Source organism: Crinia signifera, chromosome 6 (assembly GCF_055691185.1).
Source record: "Crinia signifera chromosome 6, ASM5569118v1, whole genome shotgun sequence".
Classification (NCBI taxonomy): domain Eukaryota; kingdom Metazoa; phylum Chordata; class Amphibia; order Anura; family Myobatrachidae; genus Crinia; species Crinia signifera.
The window spans coordinates 59,020,268-59,034,201 of NC_139222.1; the positions used below are offsets into that span (position 1 = coordinate 59,020,268).

The 13,934-nt window shown below is 39.7% G+C and overlaps 26 non-coding genes and 4 pseudogenes across 26 annotated transcripts; all 30 read left to right on the forward strand.

Moving 5' to 3' along the window:
- The first annotated feature begins 154 nt into the window (after nt 1–154).
- Nucleotides 155–273, forward strand: LOC146016411 (5S ribosomal RNA). Its single transcript, XR_014449303.1, has one exon. It is a non-coding gene; the product is annotated as a 5S ribosomal RNA (ribosomal RNA).
- Nucleotides 274–620: 347 nt separating this feature from the next.
- Nucleotides 621–739, forward strand: LOC146016870 (5S ribosomal RNA). Its single transcript, XR_014449751.1, has one exon. It is a non-coding gene; the product is annotated as a 5S ribosomal RNA (ribosomal RNA).
- A 345-nt stretch (nt 740–1,084) lies between these two features.
- LOC146013069 (5S ribosomal RNA) lies at nt 1,085–1,203 on the forward strand. The gene has a single exon (XR_014446055.1). It is a non-coding gene; the product is annotated as a 5S ribosomal RNA (ribosomal RNA).
- Nucleotides 1,204–1,549: 346 nt separating this feature from the next.
- LOC146011487 (5S ribosomal RNA) lies at nt 1,550–1,658 on the forward strand (annotated as a pseudogene).
- A 345-nt stretch (nt 1,659–2,003) lies between these two features.
- LOC146010355 (5S ribosomal RNA) lies at nt 2,004–2,122 on the forward strand (annotated as a pseudogene).
- Nucleotides 2,123–2,468: 346 nt separating this feature from the next.
- LOC146010302 (5S ribosomal RNA) lies at nt 2,469–2,587 on the forward strand. The gene has a single exon (XR_014444816.1). It is a non-coding gene; the product is annotated as a 5S ribosomal RNA (ribosomal RNA).
- Nucleotides 2,588–2,932: 345 nt separating this feature from the next.
- Nucleotides 2,933–3,051, forward strand: LOC146017498 (5S ribosomal RNA). Its single transcript, XR_014450367.1, has one exon. It is a non-coding gene; the product is annotated as a 5S ribosomal RNA (ribosomal RNA).
- Nucleotides 3,052–3,397: 346 nt separating this feature from the next.
- On the forward strand, nt 3,398–3,516 carry LOC146016871 (5S ribosomal RNA). The gene has a single exon (XR_014449752.1). It is a non-coding gene; the product is annotated as a 5S ribosomal RNA (ribosomal RNA).
- A 345-nt stretch (nt 3,517–3,861) lies between these two features.
- On the forward strand, nt 3,862–3,980 carry LOC146013070 (5S ribosomal RNA). The gene has a single exon (XR_014446056.1). It is a non-coding gene; the product is annotated as a 5S ribosomal RNA (ribosomal RNA).
- Nucleotides 3,981–4,327: 347 nt separating this feature from the next.
- Nucleotides 4,328–4,446, forward strand: LOC146010303 (5S ribosomal RNA). Its single transcript, XR_014444817.1, has one exon. It is a non-coding gene; the product is annotated as a 5S ribosomal RNA (ribosomal RNA).
- Nucleotides 4,447–4,791: 345 nt separating this feature from the next.
- Nucleotides 4,792–4,910, forward strand: LOC146010761 (5S ribosomal RNA; annotated as a pseudogene).
- A 346-nt stretch (nt 4,911–5,256) lies between these two features.
- Nucleotides 5,257–5,375, forward strand: LOC146016873 (5S ribosomal RNA). Its single transcript, XR_014449754.1, has one exon. It is a non-coding gene; the product is annotated as a 5S ribosomal RNA (ribosomal RNA).
- Nucleotides 5,376–5,720: 345 nt separating this feature from the next.
- LOC146015557 (5S ribosomal RNA) lies at nt 5,721–5,839 on the forward strand. The gene has a single exon (XR_014448475.1). It is a non-coding gene; the product is annotated as a 5S ribosomal RNA (ribosomal RNA).
- Nucleotides 5,840–6,185: 346 nt separating this feature from the next.
- On the forward strand, nt 6,186–6,304 carry LOC146016412 (5S ribosomal RNA). The gene has a single exon (XR_014449304.1). It is a non-coding gene; the product is annotated as a 5S ribosomal RNA (ribosomal RNA).
- Nucleotides 6,305–6,649: 345 nt separating this feature from the next.
- Nucleotides 6,650–6,768, forward strand: LOC146013133 (5S ribosomal RNA). Its single transcript, XR_014446117.1, has one exon. It is a non-coding gene; the product is annotated as a 5S ribosomal RNA (ribosomal RNA).
- Nucleotides 6,769–7,113: 345 nt separating this feature from the next.
- On the forward strand, nt 7,114–7,232 carry LOC146017612 (5S ribosomal RNA). The gene has a single exon (XR_014450478.1). It is a non-coding gene; the product is annotated as a 5S ribosomal RNA (ribosomal RNA).
- A 345-nt stretch (nt 7,233–7,577) lies between these two features.
- LOC146017613 (5S ribosomal RNA) lies at nt 7,578–7,696 on the forward strand. The gene has a single exon (XR_014450479.1). It is a non-coding gene; the product is annotated as a 5S ribosomal RNA (ribosomal RNA).
- Nucleotides 7,697–8,041: 345 nt separating this feature from the next.
- On the forward strand, nt 8,042–8,160 carry LOC146017614 (5S ribosomal RNA). The gene has a single exon (XR_014450480.1). It is a non-coding gene; the product is annotated as a 5S ribosomal RNA (ribosomal RNA).
- A 345-nt stretch (nt 8,161–8,505) lies between these two features.
- Nucleotides 8,506–8,624, forward strand: LOC146016880 (5S ribosomal RNA). Its single transcript, XR_014449761.1, has one exon. It is a non-coding gene; the product is annotated as a 5S ribosomal RNA (ribosomal RNA).
- Nucleotides 8,625–8,970: 346 nt separating this feature from the next.
- Nucleotides 8,971–9,089, forward strand: LOC146015464 (5S ribosomal RNA). The gene has a single exon (XR_014448385.1). It is a non-coding gene; the product is annotated as a 5S ribosomal RNA (ribosomal RNA).
- Nucleotides 9,090–9,434: 345 nt separating this feature from the next.
- LOC146013913 (5S ribosomal RNA) lies at nt 9,435–9,553 on the forward strand. Its single transcript, XR_014446877.1, has one exon. It is a non-coding gene; the product is annotated as a 5S ribosomal RNA (ribosomal RNA).
- A 345-nt stretch (nt 9,554–9,898) lies between these two features.
- LOC146016413 (5S ribosomal RNA) lies at nt 9,899–10,017 on the forward strand. The gene has a single exon (XR_014449305.1). It is a non-coding gene; the product is annotated as a 5S ribosomal RNA (ribosomal RNA).
- Nucleotides 10,018–10,363: 346 nt separating this feature from the next.
- Nucleotides 10,364–10,482, forward strand: LOC146015465 (5S ribosomal RNA). The gene has a single exon (XR_014448386.1). It is a non-coding gene; the product is annotated as a 5S ribosomal RNA (ribosomal RNA).
- Nucleotides 10,483–10,827: 345 nt separating this feature from the next.
- LOC146013071 (5S ribosomal RNA) lies at nt 10,828–10,946 on the forward strand. The gene has a single exon (XR_014446057.1). It is a non-coding gene; the product is annotated as a 5S ribosomal RNA (ribosomal RNA).
- A 346-nt stretch (nt 10,947–11,292) lies between these two features.
- Nucleotides 11,293–11,411, forward strand: LOC146015466 (5S ribosomal RNA). The gene has a single exon (XR_014448387.1). It is a non-coding gene; the product is annotated as a 5S ribosomal RNA (ribosomal RNA).
- A 345-nt stretch (nt 11,412–11,756) lies between these two features.
- On the forward strand, nt 11,757–11,875 carry LOC146013072 (5S ribosomal RNA). Its single transcript, XR_014446058.1, has one exon. It is a non-coding gene; the product is annotated as a 5S ribosomal RNA (ribosomal RNA).
- A 345-nt stretch (nt 11,876–12,220) lies between these two features.
- Nucleotides 12,221–12,339, forward strand: LOC146013914 (5S ribosomal RNA). Its single transcript, XR_014446878.1, has one exon. It is a non-coding gene; the product is annotated as a 5S ribosomal RNA (ribosomal RNA).
- A 345-nt stretch (nt 12,340–12,684) lies between these two features.
- LOC146016328 (5S ribosomal RNA) lies at nt 12,685–12,803 on the forward strand. Its single transcript, XR_014449224.1, has one exon. It is a non-coding gene; the product is annotated as a 5S ribosomal RNA (ribosomal RNA).
- Nucleotides 12,804–13,148: 345 nt separating this feature from the next.
- Nucleotides 13,149–13,267, forward strand: LOC146010649 (5S ribosomal RNA; annotated as a pseudogene).
- Nucleotides 13,268–13,612: 345 nt separating this feature from the next.
- LOC146013073 (5S ribosomal RNA) lies at nt 13,613–13,731 on the forward strand. Its single transcript, XR_014446059.1, has one exon. It is a non-coding gene; the product is annotated as a 5S ribosomal RNA (ribosomal RNA).
- Nucleotides 13,732–13,934: the final 203 nt, after the last annotated feature.

Here is a 13,934-nt window from a genome sequence, read left to right on the forward strand (position 1 = left end):
TTTAATTTAAGACCCCCTGCTAATATCATGTCCTGTAGGTCTTTTTACATTACCAACACATGATTTTTTTCAGTAAGCCAATACAGTTAGGTAACTTTTTTATTAGCTTACCTGGTGATAGAAGTAGAAGAGGGCAAAAAAGTGCCTGGATCTCACCTACAGCCATACCTCATTGGATAGGCCCAATCTCGTCTGATCTTGGAAGCTAAGCAGTGTTGGGCCTGGTTAGTACTTGGGTAGGAGACCACATGGGAACACCAGGTGCTGTAGGTTTTTTTCACATTACTGGCAAATTGTTTTTATTCTCTAGCTATTTAAATTGGAAACTTTTTCTTTTTATTGCCAGCACTGACATTTGGAAGAGGTAAAACAGACACAATATCCATCACCTAAAGACTAACCACACTGTTTAGGCTCAATTCCAACTGCTTTTGGCAGCTAAACAGTGTTGAGCCTCTTTTGTAGTTTAATTTAAGACCCCCTGCTAATATCATGTCCTGTAGGTCTTTTTACATTACCAACACATGATTTTTTTTAAGTAAGCCAATACAGTTAGGAAACTTTTTTATTAGCTTACCTGGTGATAGAAGTAGAAGAGGGCAAAAAAGTGCCTATATCTCACCTACAGCCATACCACATTGGATAGGCCCAATCTCGTCTGATCTTGGAAGCTAAGCAGTGTTGGGCCTGGTTAGTACTTGGGTGGGAGACCACATGGGAACACTAGGTGCTGTAGATTTTTTCACATTACTGGCAAATTGTTTTTATTCTCTAGCTATTTAAATTGGAAACTTTTTCTTTTTATTGCCAGCACAGACATTTGGAAGAGGTCAAACAGACACAATAGCCATCACCTAAAGACTTACCACACTGTATAGGCTCAATTCCAACTGCTTTTGGCAGCTAAACAGTGTTGAGCCTCTTTTGTAGTTTAATTTAAGACCCCCTGCTAATATCATGTCCTGTAGGTCTTTTTACATTATCAACACATGATTTTTTTCAGTAAGCCAATACAGTTAGGAAACTTTTTTATTAGCTTACCTGGTGATAGAAGTAGAAGAGGGCAAAAAAGTGCCTATATCTCACCTACAGCCATACCACATTGGATAGGCCCAATCTCGTCTGATCTTGGAAGCTAAGCAGTGTTGGGCCTGGTTAGTACTTGGGTGGGAGACCACATGGGAACACCAGGTGCTGTAGGTTTTTTCACATTACTGGCAAATTGTTTTTTATTCTCTAGCTATTTAAATTGGAAACTTTTTCTTTTTATTGCCAACACTGACATTTGGAAGAGGTAAAACAGACACAATATCCATCACCTAAAGACTTACCACATTGTTTAGGCCCAATTCCAACTGCTTTTGGCAGCTAAACAGTGTTGAGGCTCTTTAGTAGTTTAATTTAAGACTCCCTGCTAATATCATGTCTTGTAGGTCTTTTTACATTACCAACACATGATTTTTTTCAGTAAGCCAATACAGTTAGGTAACTTTTTTATTAGCTTACCTGGTGATAGAAGTAGAAGAGGGCAAAAAAGTGCCTGTATCTCACCTACAGCCATACCACATTGGATAAGCCCGATCTTGGAAGCTAAGCAGTGTTGGGCCTGGTTAGTACTTGGGTGGGAGACCACATGGGAACACCAGGTGCCGTAGGTTTTTTCACATTACTGGCAAATTGTTTTTATTCTCTAGCTATTTAAATTGGAAACTTTTTCTTTTTATTGCCAGCACAGACATTTGGAAGAGGACAAACAGACACAATATCCATCACCTAAAGACTTACCACACTGTTTAGGCTCAATTCCAACTGCTTTTGGCAGCTAAACAGTGTTGAGCCTCTTTTGTAGTTTAATTTAAGACCCCCTGCTAATATCATGTCCTGTAGGTCTTTTTACATTACCAACACATGATTTTTTTCAGTAAGCCAATACAGTTAGGAAACTTTTGTATTAGCTTACCTGGTGATAGAAGTAGAAGAGGGCAAATAAGTGCATGTATCTCACCTACAGCCATACCACATTGGATAGGCCCAATCTCATCTGAACTTATAAGCTAAGCAGTGTTGGGCCTGGTTAGTACTTGGGTGGGAGACCACATGGGAACATCTGGTGCTGTAGGTTTTTTCACATTACTGGCAAATTGTTTTTATTCTCTAGCTATTTAAATTGGAAACTTTTTCTTTTTATTGCCAGCACAGACATTTGGAAGAGGTCAAACAGACACAATAGCCATCACCTAAAAGACTTACCACACTGTTTAGGCACAATTCCAACTGCTTTTGGCAGCTAAACAGTGTTGAGCCTCTTTAGTAGTTTAATTTAAGACCCCCTGCTAATATCATGTCCTGTAGGTCTTTTTACATTACCAACACATGATTTTTTTCAGTAAGCCAATACAGTTAGGAAACTTTTTTATTAGCTTACCTGGTGATAGAAGTAGAAGAGGGCAAAAAAGTGCCTGTATCTCACCTACAGCCTATCCACATTGGATAGGCCCAATCTCGTCTGATCTTGGAAGCTAAGCAGTGTTGGGCCTGGTTAGTACTTGGGTGGGAGACCACATGGGAAATCCAGGTGCTGTAGGTTTTTTCACATTACTGGCAAATTGTTTTTATTCTCTAGCTATTTAAATTGGAAACTTTTTCTTTTTATTGCCAGCACAGACATTTGGAAGAGGTCAAACAGACACAATAGCCATCACCTAAAGACCTACCACACTGTTTAGGCTAAATTCCAACTGCTTTTGGCAGCTAAACAGTGTTGAGCCTCTTTAGTAGTTTAATTTAAGACTCCCTGCTAATATCATGTCCTGTAGGTCTTTTTACATTACCAACACATGATTTTTTTCAGTAAGCCAATACAGTTAGGTAACTTTTTTATTAGCTTACCTGGTGATAGAAGTAGAAGAGGGCAAAAAAGTGCCTGGATCTCACCTACAGCCATACCTCATTGGATAGGCCCAATCTCGTCTGATCTTGGAAGCTAAGCAGTGTTGGGCCTGGTTAGTACTTGGGTAGGAGACCACATGGGAACAACAGGTGCTGTAGGTTTTTTCACATTACTGGCAAATTGTTTTTATTCTCTAGCTATTTAAATTGGAAACTTTTTCTTTTTATTGCCAGCACTGACATTTGGAAGAGGTAAAACAGACACAATATCCATCACCTAAAGACTTACCACACTGTTTAGGCTCAATTCCAACTGCTTTTGGCAGCTAAACAGTGTTGAGCCTCTTTTGTAGTTTAATTTAAGACCCCCTGCTAATATCATGTCCTGTAGGTCTTTTTACATTACCAACACATGATTTTTTTTAAGTAAGCCAATACAGTTAGGAAACTTTTTTATTAGCTTACCTGGTGATAGAAGTAGAAGAGGGCAAAAAAGTGCCTATATCTCACCTACAGCCATACCACATTGGATAGGCCCAATCTCGTCTGATCTTGGAAGCTAAGCAGTGTTGGGCCTGGTTAGTACTTGGGTGGGAGACCACATGGGAACACTAGGTGCTGTAGATTTATTCACATTACTGGCAAATTGTTTTTATTCTCTAGCTATTTAAATTGGAAACTTTTTCTTTTTATTGCCAGCACAGACATTTGGAAGAGGTCAAACAGACACAATAGCCATCACCTAAAGACTTACCACACTGTTTAGGCTCAATTCCAACTGCTTTTGGCAGCTAAACAGTGTTGAGCCTCTTTTGTAGTTTAATTTAAGACCCCCTGCTAATATCATGTCCTGTAGGTCTTTTTACATTATCAACACATGATTTTTTTCAGTAAGCCAATACAGTTAGGAAACTTTTTTATTAGCTTACCTGGTGATAGAAGTAGAAGAGGGCAAAAAAGTGCCTATATCTCACCTACAGCCATACCACATTGGATAGGCCCAATCTCGTCTGATCTTGGAAGCTAAGCAGTGTTGGGCCTGGTTAGTACTTGGGTGGGAGACCACATGGGAACACCAGGTGCTGTAGGTTTTTTCACATTACTGGCAAATTGTTTTTTATTCTCTAGCTATTTAAATTGGAAACTTTTTCTTTTTATTGCCAACACTGACATTTGGAAGAGGTCAAACAGACACAATAGCCATCACCTAAAAGACTTACCACACTGTTTAGGCACAATTCCAACTGCTTTTGGCAGCTAAACAGTGTTGAGCCTCTTTAGTAGTTTAATTTAAGACCCCCTGCTAATATCATGTCCTGTAGGTCTTTTTACATTACCAACACATGATTTTTTTCAGTAAGCCAATACAGTTAGGAAACTTTTTTATTAGCTTACCTGGTGATAGAAGTAGAAGAGGGCAAAAAAGTGCCTGTATCTCACCTACAGCCTATCCACATTGGATAGGCCCAATCTCGTCTGATCTTGGAAGCTAAGCAGTGTTGGGCCTGGTTAGTACTTGGGTGGGAGACCACATGGGAAATCCAGGTGCTGTAGGTTTTTTCACATTACTGGCAAATTGTTTTTATTCTCTAGCTATTTAAATTGGAAACTTTTTCTTTTTATTGCCAGCACAGACATTTGGAAGAGGTCAAACAGACACAATAGCCATCACCTAAAGACCTACCACACTGTTTAGGCTAAATTCCAACTGCTTTTGGCAGCTAAACAGTGTTGAGCCTCTTTAGTAGTTTAATTTAAGACTCCCTGCTAATATCATGTCCTGTAGGTCTTTTTACATTACCAACACATGATTTTTTTCAGTAAGCCAATACAGTTAGGTAACTTTTTTATTAGCTTACCTGGTGATAGAAGTAGAAGAGGGCAAAAAAGTGCCTGGATCTCACCTACAGCCATACCTCATTGGATAGGCCCAATCTCGTCTGATCTTGGAAGCTAAGCAGTGTTGGGCCTGGTTTGTACTTGGGTAGGAGACCACATGGGAACAACAGGTGCTGTAGGTTTTTTCACATTACTGGCAAATTGTTTTTATTCTCTAGCTATTTAAATTGGAAACTTTTTCTTTTTATTGCCAGCACTGACATTTGGAAGAGGTAAAACAGACACAATATCCATCACCTAAAGACTTACCACACTGTTTAGGCTCAATTCCAACTGCTTTTGGCAGCTAAACAGTGTTGAGCCTCTTTTGTAGTTTAATTTAAGACCCCCTGCTAATATCATGTCCTGTAGGTCTTTTTACATTACCAACACATGATTTTTTTTAAGTAAGCCAATACAGTTAGGAAACTTTTTTATTAGCTTACCTGGTGATAGAAGTAGAAGAGGGCAAAAAAGTGCCTATATCTCACCTACAGCCATACCACATTGGATAGGCCCAATCTCGTCTGATCTTGGAAGCTAAGCAGTGTTGGGCCTGGTTAGTACTTGGGTGGGAGACCACATGGGAACACTAGGTGCTGTAGATTTATTCACATTACTGGCAAATTGTTTTTATTCTCTAGCTATTTAAATTGGAAACTTTTTCTTTTTATTGCCAGCACAGACATTTGGAAGAGGTCAAACAGACACAATAGCCATCACCTAAAGACTTACCACACTGTTTAGGCTCAATTCCAACTGCTTTTGGCAGCTAAACAGTGTTGAGCCTCTTTTGTAGTTTAATTTAAGACCCCCTGCTAATATCATGTCCTGTAGGTCTTTTTACATTATCAACACATGATTTTTTTCAGTAAGCCAATACAGTTAGGAAACTTTTTTATTAGCTTACCTGGTGATAGAAGTAGAAGAGGGCAAAAAAGTGCCTATATCTCACCTACAGCCATACCACATTGGATAGGCCCTATCTCGTCTGATCTTGGAAGCTAAGCAGTGTTGGGCCTGGTTAGTACTTGGGTGGGAGACCACATGGGAACACCAGGTGCTGTAGGTTTTTTCACATTACTGGCAAATTGTTTTTTATTCTCTAGCTATTTAAATTGGAAACTTTTTCTTTTTATTGCCAACACTGACATTTGGAAGAGGTAAAACAGACACAATATCCATCACCTAAAGACTTACCACATTGTTTAGGCCCAATTCCAACTGCTTTTGGCAGCTAAACAGTGTTGAGGCTCTTTAGTAGTTTAATTTAAGACCCCCTGCTAATATCATGTCCTGTAGGTCTTTTTACATTACCAACACATGATTTTTTTCAGTAAGCCAATACAGTTAGGTAACTTTTTTATTAGCTTACCTGGTGATAGAAGTAGAAGAGGGCAAAAAAGTGCCTGGATCTCACCTACAGCCATACCTCATTGGATAGGCCCAATCTCGTCTGATCTTGGAAGCTAAGCAGTGTTGGGCCTGGTTAGTACTTGGGTAGGAGACCACATGGGAACACCAGGTGCTGTAGGTTTTTTCACATTACTGGCAAATTGTTTTTATTCTCTAGCTATTTAAATTGGAAACTTTTTCTTTTTATTGCCAGCACTGACATTTGGAAGAGGTAAAACAGACACAATATCCATCACCTAAAGACTTACCACACTGTTTAGGCTCAATTCCAACTGCTTTTGGCAGCTAAACAGTGTTGAGCCTCTTTTGTAGTTTAATTTAAGACCCCCTGCTAATATCATGTCCTGTAGGTCTTTTTACATTACCAACACATGATTTTTTTCAGTAAGCCAATACAGTTAGGAAACTTTTGTATTAGCTTACCTGGTGATAAAAGTAGAAGAGGGCAAAAAAGTGCCTATATCTCACCTACAGCCATACCACATTGGATAAGCCCAATCTCGTCTGATCTTGGAAGCTAAGCAGTGTTGGGCCTGGTTAGTACTTGGGTGGGAGACCACATGGGAACACCAGGTGCTGTAGGTTTTTTCACATTACTGGCAAATTGTTTTTATTCTCTAGCTATTTAAATTGGAAACTTGTTCTTTTTATTGCCAGCACAAACATTTGGAAGAGTTCAAACAGACACAATAGCCATCACCTAAAGACTTACCACACTGTTTAGGCCCAATTCCAACTGCTTTTGGCAGCTAAACAGTGTTGAGCCTCTTTAGTAGTTTAATTTAAGACCCCCTGCTAATATCATGTCCTGTAGGTATTTTTACATTACCAACACATGATTTTTTTCAGTAAGCCAATACAGTTAGGAAACTTTTTTATTAGCTTACCTGGTGATAGAAGTAGAAGAGGGCAAAAAAGTGCCTGTATCTCACCTACAGCCATACCACATTGGATAGGCCCAATCTCATCTGATCTTATAAGCTAAGCAGTGTTGGGCCTGGTTAGTACTTGGGTGGGAGACCACGTGGGAACACCAGGTGCTGTAGGTTTTTTCTCATTACTGGCAAATTGTTTTTATTCTCTAGCTATTTAAATTGGAAACTTTTTCTTTTTATTGCCAGCACAGACATTTGGAAGAGGTCAAACAGACACAATAGCCATCACCTAAAGACTTACCACACTGTTTAGGCACAATTCCAACTGCTTTTGGCAGCTAAACAGTGTTGAGCCTCTTTAGTAGTTTAATTTAAGACCCCCTGCTAATATCATGTCCTGTAGGTATTTTTACATTACCAACACATGATTTTTTTCAGTAAGCCAATACAGTTAGGAAACTTTTTTATTAGCTTACCTGGTGATAGAAGTAGAAGAGGGCAAAAAAGTGCCTGTATCTCACCTACAGCCATACCACATTGGATAGGCCCAATCTCATCTGATCTTATAAGCTAAGCAGTGTTGGGCCTGGTTAGTACTTGGGTGGGAGACCACGTGGGAACACCAGGTGCTGTAGGTTTTTTCTCATTACTGGCAAATTGTTTTTATTCTCTAGCTATTTAAATTGGAAACTTTTTCTTTTTATTGCCAGCACAGACATTTGGAAGAGGTCAAACAGACACAATAGCCATCACCTAAAGACTTACCACACTGTTTAGGCACAATTCCAACTGCTTTTGGCAGCTAAACAGTGTTGAGCCTCTTTAGTAGTTTAATTTAAGACCCCCTGCTAATATCATGTCCTGTAGGTATTTTTACATTACCAACACATGATTTTTTTCAGTAAGCCAATACAGTTAGGAAACTTTTTTATTAGCTTACCTGGTGATAGAAGTAGAAGAGGGCAAAAAAGTGCCTGTATCTCACCTACAGCCATACCACATTGGATAGGCCCAATCTCATCTGATCTTATAAGCTAAGCAGTGTTGGGCCTGGTTAGTACTTGGGTGGGAGACCACGTGGGAACACCAGGTGCTGTAGGTTTTTTCTCATTACTGGCAAATTGTTTTTATTCTCTAGCTATTTAAATTGGAAACTTTTTCTTTTTATTGCCAGCACAGACATTTGGAAGAGGTCAAACAGACACAATAGCCATCACCTAAAGACTTACCACACTGTTTAGGCACAATTCCAACTGCTTTTGGCAGCTAAACAGTGTTGAGCCTCTTTAGTAGTTTAATTTAAGACCCCCTGCTAATATCATGTCCTGTAGGTCTTTTTACATTACCAACACATGATTTTTTTCAGTAACCCAATACAGTTAGGAAACTTTTTTATTAGCTTACCTGGTGATAGAAGTAGAAGAGGGCAAAAAAGTGCCTCTATCTCAGCTACAGCCATACCACATTGGATAGGCCCAATCTTGTCTGATCTTGGAAGCTAAGCAATGTTGGGCCTGGTTAGTACTTGGGTGGGAGACCACATGGGAACACCAGGTGCTGTAGGTTTTTTCACATTACTGGCAAATTGTTTTTATTCTCTAGCTATTTAAATTGGAAACGTTTTCTTTTTATTGCCAGCACTGACATTTGGAAGAGGTAAAACAGACACAATATCCATCACCTAAAGACTTACCACACTGTTTAGGCCCAATTCCAACTGCTTTTGGCAGCTAAACAGTGTTGAGGCTCTTTAGTAGTTTAATTTAAGACCCCCTGCTAATATCATGTCCTGTAGGTCTTTTTACATTACCAACACATGATTTTTTTTAAGTAAGCCAATACAGTTAGGAAACTTTTTTATTAGCGTACCTGGTGATAGAAGTAGAAGAGGGCAAAAAAGTGCCTGTATCTCACCTACAGCCATACCACATTGGATAGGCCCAATCTCGTCTGATCTTGGAAGCTAAGCAGTGTTGGGCCTGGTTAGTACTTGGGTGGGAGACCACATGGGAACACCAGGTGCCGTAGGTTTTTTCACATTACTGGCAAATTGTTTTTATTCTCTAGCTATTTAAATTGGAAACGTTTTCTTTTTATTGCCAGCACAGACATTTGGAAGAGGTCAAACAGACACAATATCCATCACCTAAAGACTTACCACACTGATTAGGCTCAATTCCAACTGCTTTTGGCAGCTAAACAGTGTTGAGCCTCTTTTGTAGTTTAATTTAAGACCCCCTGCTAATATCATGTCCTGTAGGTCTTTTTACATTACCAACACATGATTTTTTTCAGTAAGCCAATACAGTTAGGAAACTTTTTTATTAGCTTACCTGGTGATAGAAGTAGAAGAGGGCAAAAAAGTGCCGGTATCTCACCTACAGCCATACCACATTGGATAGGCCCAATCTCGTCTGATCTTGGAAGCTAAGCAGTGTTGGGCCTGGTTAGTACTTGGGTGGGAGACCACATGGGAAATCCAGGTGCTGTAGGTTTTTTCACATTACTGGCAAATTGTTTTTATTCTCTAGCTATTTAAATTGGAAACTTTTTCTTTTTATTGCCAGCACAGACATTTGGAAGAGGTCAAACAGACACAATAGCCATCACCTAAAGACTTACCACACTGTTTAGGCTCAATTCCAACTGCTTTTGGCAGCTAAACAGTGTTGAGCCTCTTTAGTAGTTTAATTTAAGACCCCCTGCTAATATCATGTCCTGTAGGTCTTTTTACATTACCAACACATGATTTTTTTCAGTAAGCCAATACAGTTAGGTAACTTTTTTATTAGCTTACCTGGTGATAGAAGTAGAAGAGGGCAAAAAAGTGCCTGGATCTCACCTACAGCCATACCTCATTGGATAGGCCCAATCTCGTCTGATCTTGGAAGCTAAGCAGTGTTGGGCCTGGTTAGTACTTGGGTAGGAGACCACATGGGAACACCAGGTGCTGTAGGTTTTTTCACATTACTGGCAAATTGTTTTTATTCTCTAGCTATTTAAATTGGAAACTTTTTCTTTTTATTGCCAGCACTGACATTTGGAAGAGGTAAAACAGACACAATATCCATCACCTAAAGACTTACCACACTGTTTAGGCTCAATTCCAACTGCTTTTGGCAGCTAAACAGTGTTGAGCCTCTTTTGTAGTTTAATTTAAGACCCCCTGCTAATATCATGTCCTGTAGGTCTTTTTACATTACCAACACATGATTTTTTTTAAGTAAGCCAATACAGTTAGGAAACTTTTTTATTAGCTTACCTGGTGATAGAAGTAGAAGAGGGCAAAAAAGTGCCTGTATCTCACCTACAGCCATACCACATTGGATAGGCCCAATCTCGTCTGATCTTGGAAGCTAAGCAGTGTTGGGCCTGGTTAGTACTTGGGTGGGAGACCACATGGGAACACCAGGTGCCGTAGGTTTTTTCACATTACTGGCAAATTGTTTTTATTCTCTAGCTATTTAAATTGGAAACGTTTTCTTTTTATTGCCAGCACAGACATTTGGAAGAGGTCAAACAGACACAATATCCATCACCTAAAGACTTACCACACTGTTTAGGCTCAATTCCAACTGCTTTTGGCAGCTAAACAGTGTTGAGCCTCTTTTGTAGTTTAATTTAAGACCCCCTGCTAATATCATGTCCTGTAGGTCTTTTTACATTACCAACACATGATTTTTTTCAGTAAGCCAATACAGTTAGGAAACTTTTTTATTAGCTTATCTGGTGATAGAAGTAGAAGATGGCAAAAAAGTGCCTATATCTCACCTACAGCCATACCACATTGGATAGGCCCAATCTCGTCTGATCTTGGAAGCTAAGCAGTGTTGGGCCTGGTTAGTACTTGGGTGGGAGACCACATGGGAACACCAGGTGCTGTAGGTTTTTTCACATTACTGGCAAATTGTTTTTATTCTCTAGCTATTTAAATTGGAAACTTTTTCTTTTTATTGCCAGCACTGACATTTGGAAGAGGTAAAACAGACACAATATCCATCACCTAAAGACTTACCACACTGTTTAGGCTCAATTCCAACTGCTTTTGGCAGCTAAACAGTGTTGAGCCTCTTTTGTAGTTTAATTTAAGACCCCCTGCTAATATCATGTCCTGTAGGTCTTTTTACATTACCAACACATGATTTTTTTTAAGTAAGCCAATACAGGTAGGAAACTTTTTTATTAGCTTACCTGGTGATAGAAGTAGAAGAGGGCAAAAAAGTGCCTGTATCTCACCTACAGCCATACCACATTGGATAGGCCCAATCTCGTCTGATCTTGGAAGCTAAGCAGTGTTGGGCCTGGTTAGTACTTGGGTGGGAGACCACATGGGAACACCAGGTGCCGTAGGTTTTTTCACATTACTGGCAAATTGTTTTTATTCTCTAGCTATTTAAATTGGAAACGTTTTCTTTTTATTGCCAGCACAGACATTTGGAAGAGGTCAAACAGACACAATATCCATCACCTAAAGACTTACCACACTGTTTAGGCTCAATTCCAACTGCTTTTGGCAGCTAAACAGTGTTGAGCCTCTTTTGTAGTTTAATTTAAGACCCCCTGCTAATATCATGTCCTGTAGGTCTTTTTACATTACCAACACATGATTTTTTTCAGTAAGCCAATACAGTTAGGAAACTTTTTTATTAGCTTATCTGGTGATAGAAGTAGAAGATGGCAAAAAAGTGCCTATATCTCACCTACAGCCATACCACATTGGATAGGCCCAATCTCGTCTGATCTTGGAAGCTAAGCAGTGTTGGGCCTGGTTAGTACTTGGGTGGGAGACCACATGGGAACACCAGGTGCTGTAGGTTTTTTCACATTACTGGCAAATTGTTTTTATTCTCTAGCTATTTAAATTGGAAACTTTTTCTTTTTATTGCCAGCACAGACATTTGGAAGAGGTCAAACAGACACAATAGCCATCACCTAAAGACTTACCACACTGTTTAGGCACAATTCCAACTGCTTTTGGCAGCTAAACAGTGTTGAGCCTCTTTAGTAGTTTAATTTAAGACCCCCTGCTAATATCATGTCCTGTAGGTCTTTTTACATTACCAACACATGATTTTTTTCAGTAAGCCAATACAGTTAGGAAACTTTTTTATTAGCTTACCTGGTGATAGAAGTAGAAGAGGGCAAAAAAGTGCCTGTATCTCACCTACAGCCATACCACATTGGATAGGCCCAATCTCGTCTGATCTTGGAAGCTAAGCAGTGTTGGGCCTGGTTAGTACTTGGGTGGGAGACCACATGGGAAATCCAGGTGCTGTAGGTTTTTTCACATTACTGGCAAATTGTTTTTATTCTCTAGCTATTTAAATTGGAAACTTTTTCTTTTTATTGCCAGCACTAACATTTGGAAGAGGTAAAACAGACACAATAGCCATCACCTAAAGACTTACCACACTGTTTAGGCACAATTCCAACTGCTTTTGGCAGCTAAACAGTGTTGAGCCTCTTTAGTAGTTTAATTTAAGACCCCCTGCTAATACCATGTCCTGTAGGTCTTTTTACATTACCAACACATGATTTTTTTCAGTAAGCCAATACAGTTAGGAAACTTTTGTATTAGCTTACCTGGTGATAGAAGTAGAAGAGGGCAAAAAAGTGAAGTTAACTCACCTACAGCCATACCACATTGGATAGGCCCAATCTCGTCTGATCTTGGAAGCTAAGCAGTGTTGGGCCTGGTTAGTACTTGGGTGGGAAACCACATGGGAACACCAGGTGCTGTAGGATTTTTCACATTACTGGCAAATTGTTTTTATTCTCTAGCTATTTAAATTGGAAACTTTTTCTTTTTATTGCCAGCACAGACATTTGGAAGAGGTCAAACAGACACAATAGCCATCACCTAAAGACCTACCACACTGTTTAGGCTCAATTCCAACTGCTTTTGGCAGCTAAACAGTGTTGAGCCTCTTTAGTAGTTTAATTTAAGACCCCCTGCTAATATCATGTCCTGTAGGTCTTTTTACATTACCAACACATGATTTTTTTCAGTAAGCCAATACAGTTAGGAAACTTTTTTATTAGCTTACCTGGTGATAGAAGTAGAAGAGGGCAAAAAAGTGCCTCTATCTCACCTACAGCCATACCACATTGGATAGGCCCAATCTTGTCTGATCTTGGAAGCTAAGCAGTGTTTGGCCTGGTTAGTACTTGGGTGGGAGACCACATGGGAACACCAGGTGCTGTAGGTTTTTTCACATTACTGGCAAATTGTTTTTATTCTCTAGCTATTTAAATTGGAAACTTTTTCTTTTTATTGCCAGCACAGACATTTGGAAGAGGTCAAACAGACACAATAGCCATCACCTAAAGACTTACCACACTGTTTAGGCCCAATTCCAACTGCTTTTGGCAGCTAAACAGTGTTGAGCCTCTTTAGTAGTTTAATTTAAGACCCCCTGCTAATATCATGTCCTGTAGGTCTTTTTACATTACCAACACATGATTTTTTTCAGTAAGCCAATACAGTTAGGAAACTTTTTTATTAGCCTACCTGGTGATAGAAGTAGAAGAGGGCAAAAAAGTGCCTGTATCTCACCTACAGCCATACCACATTGGATAGGCCCAATCTCGTCTGATCTTGGAAGCTAAGCAGTGTTGGGCCTGGTTAGTACTTGGGTGGGAGACCACATGGGAACACCAGGTGCTGTAGGTTTTTTCACATTACTGGCAAATTGTTTTTATTCTCTAGCTATTTAACCCCTTCCCGACATTTGACCTACATGGTCATGGTCGGGATGTACTTCCCGACGCATGGCATAAATGTACGTCATGCATTTAAAGTGTCACCGCCTCTATAGACGCGGTGACAGAGGGGAGATGGCTGCTGTCCCCCCCCATCGGCGATCGCTGCGATTG